The sequence below is a fragment of the Tyto alba genome, unplaced genomic scaffold (assembly GCF_018691265.1).
Source record: "Tyto alba isolate M040663 unplaced genomic scaffold, T.alba_DEE_v4.0 Super-Scaffold_14, whole genome shotgun sequence".
Taxonomy (NCBI): Eukaryota; Metazoa; Chordata; class Aves; order Strigiformes; family Tytonidae; genus Tyto; species Tyto alba.
The window spans coordinates 29,432,260-29,438,853 of NW_024881276.1; the positions used below are offsets into that span (position 1 = coordinate 29,432,260).

General features: G+C 41.6%; 1 protein-coding gene across 1 annotated transcript in view; it reads right to left on the minus strand.

The window, feature by feature from the left end:
* The window catches only part of MRPS6 (mitochondrial ribosomal protein S6), a 47,222-nt gene that overhangs the window by 17,516 nt on the left and 23,112 nt on the right, over nt 1-6,594 (minus strand). The gene's annotated exons all lie outside the window — the stretch shown is intronic.

Sequence of the window (6,594 nt, forward strand, 5' to 3'; positions counted from 1 at the left end):
CAACTGAACACCATGACCTAAGCACTTTCTCCACACCTTGGCTTCTCCCCTTCTCCTCACCAGTCTTTCAGCTTAATATAATCATCACCCAAGCAAACAGAAAGCAGTTTAAGGCACAGCCTTCTTCAGCGTCTCACCAGACCATGCAGATGGAAATGGACGGGGGCGCACCATCAATTCTTGCCCAGGGCCATTGCCACAATCGCACAGTAATAAACAGCAAGTACTGCAGCACAGCGCCAACCACCTGTTTTTGAGGGGATGTTACATACCACCAGTGTGAATAAAAACTATAGCATGGGTTTTATCAGTCATCCAGAATTCACATGGCAACCGGGAAGTGTATTAAAAATAGGCGAAAAGGAAAAAAAATGGGGAATACTCTGACAGCAAAGTATCTTCTGTTCTATCAGAGGCCAAACAGACATGAGCTCGTCAGCCATGAAGCTGCAAAGAACAGGCTGGAGACAGACCAGAAACATAGCAAGGGCTTGAAATAAAGCCTCTGTAATGCTCATGTCTCCTAAAAAACAAGGAGCCAGCCTCCCAGTCCTAAAGCGAAGGACAACGCTGGGGCTGGAACTCTAGACATGTGAAAGGACTCTGTGCCACTGCTCAATTTTCCATCCCATTAGTTGGCCTGAGGGAGCTCAAGAGAGGACAGAACGAAGGATAGAAAAAACAGAACTGGCTAAAACAGAAGACAACTCAAGCCACCAAAGCGCCTCCAAAAAGAGTATTTAGAGAGAGAAAAGGAAGCGGACACCAAATACCTAGTTTTAGGGCTAGGACTGTACTCAAGTTCTTCTGGCCACTTACTCAGTTCAACAGGAAGCATTTAAGGTCAGTGGGCACATCTCCTTAAATTATAAACAGAAAGAAATCCATCATAATTAGCTTGATTATCCCTTCAACGTAGTAGTAGTAGGATAAAATTATGTCTTTTTTTGGTCGTTAAACAGTTACAAAAAGGTTATTCTGAGATTATTTAGTGAGGTAGAAATCAAAGAATGCAAAAATCTATGTTCAGAAGAAAGCTGCAATTCAAAAGCAGCAAAACTAAGGGGAAAAAACCACACAACTCCTTACTGTCATTTACCACATAATAAAACATTAGAAACTTATTAGTGAAAATGATAAAAAAACCACACATACATTGTGAACTAGCCAAGATCAACACTGGCATAAGAAAGAGCTTTGCAATGAGAAACAAGGGGAAGCTGGAGTTATTTAATTGTCACACCCTGTTTTAGTACACAAGAAGACACAAAAGAGAGATGAAAAAATAATCAGCAGATTAAGAATGGACAGCAAAGAAAAAATTAGTGCTAATATTAGTAAAAATCACAGCTAGACATACAAGACAGCTAGGGGCAGGGTTGTTTATCTGCCTAAGGTACAAACTTGAACAACCTGGTGCAAGATGCAAAGCTGCAATTACTACAAAAGCATAAGCAACACCAAATAGCAGTCCTAAGTAGGGTACAATCACTGAAGGATACGTACACAGAAGAGATCAAAATACAGATAAAAGCAGATGATCAAGCTTACAGAAGATGTGGGAGCTGTACTACACCCCTGCTAAAAACGGCCTGCATGTGACCAATGAGCACAATCAGAACATCCAAAAAGTGAGCAACAAAAATGTGAGGACTCTGGGCACCTGCCTGGAAATTCAGACCTGATCAGGGGTCAGGGGGGATCAGTCTAGGGAAAGCTGGACATATGGCAGCACTAGGTAGGGACAGAGGTTTCTGTAACTATAGCAGTACAATTTCCCCACTATAGAATACAGAACAAATGGAAGAAACCCAGGTGCTCCTGAACGTGACAACCATTTCATATTTCCATCAAATGTTGATTGAACAAAAAGGCATGATACTATTCTAGAAACAGATTTGGCAAATAGTGAGAAAGTTCTAGCAGGCGAGTCACCAAAAATAAGTTTGGGGGAGTGATCAAAATTGACTCAGTCTGAATTAAAAATAACACCCCATCCTCAAAATAGATCTTTAATTAGCATTTTAACAGGGTATAAGCCAAGGAACTATCAACTTCACTTGATGTGAACATGGAGCCCAGGGACTTGGACACAGAGGAATCAGCAACTTTTAAACTCAAAGTGATACTAGTATCTCTTCTGTCCCAAAATCCACCTTTCTTCTTCAAATAATCTAATTCCACAATATCAAAAAACATTATTAAAGAAACTGAACTAAAAACCAAGCAATACAAACACCCTACAAATACCAAGTCACAGTTAAATTAACACACTAGTCTCAACACCAAACTTAGTCGAATTTAATTCATTTTAGAGAGCTGATACTCTTGCAAATTCTAAAAAGAACTCTACAAGGTGTCTTGTAAGGCTGAAGTGAACAGCAACCAAATCCTCTGTGATTCAGGACCATTTCAAGGGGTTTTTACTAGAAACAGTTAATGTAACAATTGGCCACAACTTCAGAATCAATTAAACACCTTCCTTAAAACTCCATTTAGAAATTTACCATCTGCTTCTCAAGTACAATAAATTATAATATGGACTTCAAACTAACATTCCTGGTCAGTTAAAGTCTGCTTATCAGAAACTTGCTAAGACCAAGCTTACCAGAAACTACAAGTAAGTTTTGTTCTTCTCATGACTGTTAGACATGGATACGTTTCATCAAGTTTACTTTATATATTCATTAAATTTAAATAAATCGGAAGTGCAAAGCGAAAAAAAGAAAAACAAAACAAAACATAAAACAAAAAATCCAAACCAAACATGGAGGGAATTATTTTCAAACACCTTTTCTCCTTGGCTTTTGAAATGCATGCACACACAAACACACACACATATTCCAATAAAGAGAATTTAAAGATAACAGTAGGAGCAGAAAAAGGGGAAGGTGAGAGGAAAAGAAACCTCCTCCAGTCTGGTGAGACAGAAGCTGTAACCAGTCAAGAAGACAGTACTTCTCTCACCATCTTCATACTTCTCACTGGTAAACCTCTCCCTGAGCACGTGGCAGGGGGGATAGACAGACAGGTGCACTTTGCCAATTCAGGTCATCAATTTCTCTCCCAAAAGCAATGACTTGCCAGTTTTAAGATACCCTGGAATTTTCTCTGACTTTTCAAACTTTCTCTTTGATTCCTCAAGTTTTTGGACTGCAATTGCCCAACCTCACAGATCCATCTTCAGAAGACCCTGAGATAAGCAAAATGTAAAGCCAGACTTAACTGCGCAGCCTAGTCTAATCAAGATCCGCATCAAATCATCTTTAGATAAGTTTAAAATAGAAATCCTGTGCATGACAGTATTTTTAGATATATTCACAATTTTAACCACCACAGAGGAGCAGAAGCTTCGCTCTTTCTTCCTACCCATCTTCCAAGATTACAGCTGACTGTTAAAGTTTACTGCTTTCTTGAGAAAGCTGGTTATGCCTCCTCTGGATAAGAGGTCTTGCGGTGCAATTATACCTAGTAAGATGTTTAATATTACATAATTCCTATGAAAACAAGCTGCAGATGAAAAATAACACATACGACCCAGCACAAGAATTAAGATGGAACTTAAGTTTAGAAGCTTGCTTTTCAAGAATGTCACCTATACTATCATATTTCTCAAGGCAAGACTAATTTTAAGTAAGAATTTTAATTCTGGATAAGATCTCCGTTCTCCCAAATACTCTCCTTCTTTCAGTCCCTCCCCTCTAATTCAGCCTTGTTTCCATCTCCACACACTGCTCCATACACACTGTATGGCTCCCCTCGTATTTTTTCTCATCAACTAATTTTAAGCTCTTCTATTCATCCACATATTTAACACCAGCTTGGAAGACTTACAGACATTGAAGGAAAGGGTCCAAAGTGATGGCTGCTATTTCCAAGATAAGCTGAAGCCCACCATCCCACACCCCAAGTTTTCGAAAAGAAAAGGCTGCCTGAACACAGAGCTATTCGCTCCTTCAGCTGCCCAGCACCTCCATCCACTAGTTTCTCTGCAGGTTGGGGAAGGGACATGAATCAAACCACCATCACGCTGCTGCTGTTACCATCTGCTTCCCTGGATACTTCAGGGATAAAACCAGTGGTATTACCAAGAAGGAAAAGGGCTTCAGTGTATTGCAAACAGTACACAACATGACCAGAGCTCACAGCCCAAGCCGCCTCCCTGCCATGCGATACTGAGCCTGGTACTTCTCCTGCAGGGAATAGCTCGCTGTCCAACATGGCACACGTGCAGGCAGCTCCGAACCCACACAGGTTCTTCCAGTGTAATTGCTCTGGGCACGTTCAGCATTTTTCAAATCAGCTTTCACACTTCTGTAACTGGGAGAAATCTGTGCAGCGGCAAAGGAAACGGGCACTGAGAAGCTTCCAGAAGACAAACACTACTTTGGTTGAGTCACAGCTGCAAAGGCCAAACATAGTGAATTTTTACGTTCTCTGGATCACAGGTTTCCAGCCTTGGAGGGCCAGCAATAGTCCAGCTTTGGAAAAAATACCTGCAACTGTTCAAAGCATCCATTGTAGCAGTCAGGTGTCAGAATGTATTCCAAACAAGTCCCCAACACTCCAGACCTAGGGTGTACCACCAGCACCATCAAGGCCAGTCTAAGTCACCAAAGATCTCCCTTCTATTAGAAATCTTTCAAGGAGTAGAGATCTGGTTCCTAACATGTAGCTGTTACACCCATCATGCCCATCCTTACTGCCACGAAAGAACAAAAAGTCAAGACTAAGAAAAAGCTGAATATGGTTAGTAAAAATCTTTCCAAAGAACATGTGAGGTCCACAGACATAATTTTTAAATCCTCATGCTTTTGCAGAAAAGTAACTATCTTTAGCTCTAAACCAGAATGGCATTTAAGGTGGAAGCCACACTGTTTTCACCAATTGATGTGCACAAGTAAAAGTGAACCTTAGCAATTTCTTGCTCAAACTCTCCCGTACACTACAGCATATATACCAGGATACTCAAAGCTAGCTTATAAAACTAGCTTCATGGTTCAGGTAAGTATTAAAAATATTTGCTGACAAATTAAAGGGTTATAAACATCAAGACCATGAAGTCAGATTGTCACCTTATTCCTATCTATCTGCAAACACCGCAAAAACCATGTCTAAAAAGCAAATCAGTAAGTACAACCTGATTAAACGTGCTTGATATATAGGCAGAAAGAAAGCACAGAGCTGAAACCTCCTGGCTTGTTCACCTTCCTGGCACGAGAACATGCACAGGGCAAACTGGGACAGCCACATCCAAGGAGGGAGAATTCACTTTAGAGCCAGCAGGCAAAGAGTACTCATTACCACCACCTCCTTGGGTTTTTCCAGTGAACCCTCAAAATAAATGCCGCTGCAGCATTTATTGAACCTGCCCACAACTTGCCTGGGCCAGGACTCCACACCCAAAGAAACTCTGAAGTCTCAAACATCAGTAAACTGGGGATTGACAGAGTCTTTGCTAACTAATAGGAATGGAACCAGCTGGAGACAGAGGCTTCTTGAACCTCTTTTAAAATCAATGAAATGGAAGGCTGCTCACTGAATGATTACCTAATAAACTAATTAGATAATCAGTTAACAGATAAGTAATGAAAACACAGGAGTTCCACTCCCTCCTGGAAATCACAAATCCAAACCAAGTCTACAGGCAGGAAACAGCTTATTTTTCATGCCAAATCCAAAGATTCTCAAAAAATGTTTTTTATCCATTCCTGTGACAAACAACAGCAAAGCTTCCACTTTTCTTTTACAACACGGCAACAAAAGTAGAGAATACCAAGAATAATTTTGATGAACACAGCATTTCCTCTGCAGCTGAACATTTGGGCTTAGTGTCTCTCCGTTTTCATCAGCATCCCATCTCTGAAAGAACATCTTAACCCCGATCCACAGGTGATTGAACGCCAGGCCTGCCCCACTCCTTGCTGAACCACCATCACTGGACAACGAAGAAATCCTGATTCACACCATGCTTTCTATGGCTATTAGTTCAAACATGTCTTTATGGGGGACAGGGACAAAGGGGAGAAGGAAGCAGAAGACTCATGTTGGGTTTCTGCTTACAGAACTGTGTTGATGTTTTGGTCTTGTTCAAATAAAAATTGTGAGAAGGTATCCTTCCCTCCCCCAAGGCAACTACCTATGCACTGGCTTCCGCAAGCTATAACTGCTTCCTGCAAAGGAGATGACAGCATCACACATCATTCTCAGAGCGTGACTGCTGGCATGGTCTCCTTGGAGGACTTGGCCATCAGGACTGATTCCCAGATCACAGTCAGAAATAAACACAAGACAGACGCTGTGGCATCAAGGCTGGGGCAGTCCCAGAGGGATAGCAAAGCACAGCTGGAGGTATTAAAAAAAAAAAAAATACAACACAATTTTGCACAATATCCAACAAGGCTGCTCTGGTAAAGGAGGGTTCACCCATATTTTGTTTTGCATGCAAGCTGCTGCTCTGCAAGGTGCTCCAGGCAGCTCACCTTGCCCTGCCAGCATCCTGAGCTTCGGGTCGTAGAAGCATCAGTCTGGTGCAGTGCAGCCCACCCCAGCCCCACCTCCCCACAACACAAGCTGGCCTAAAGTGCCAAACTC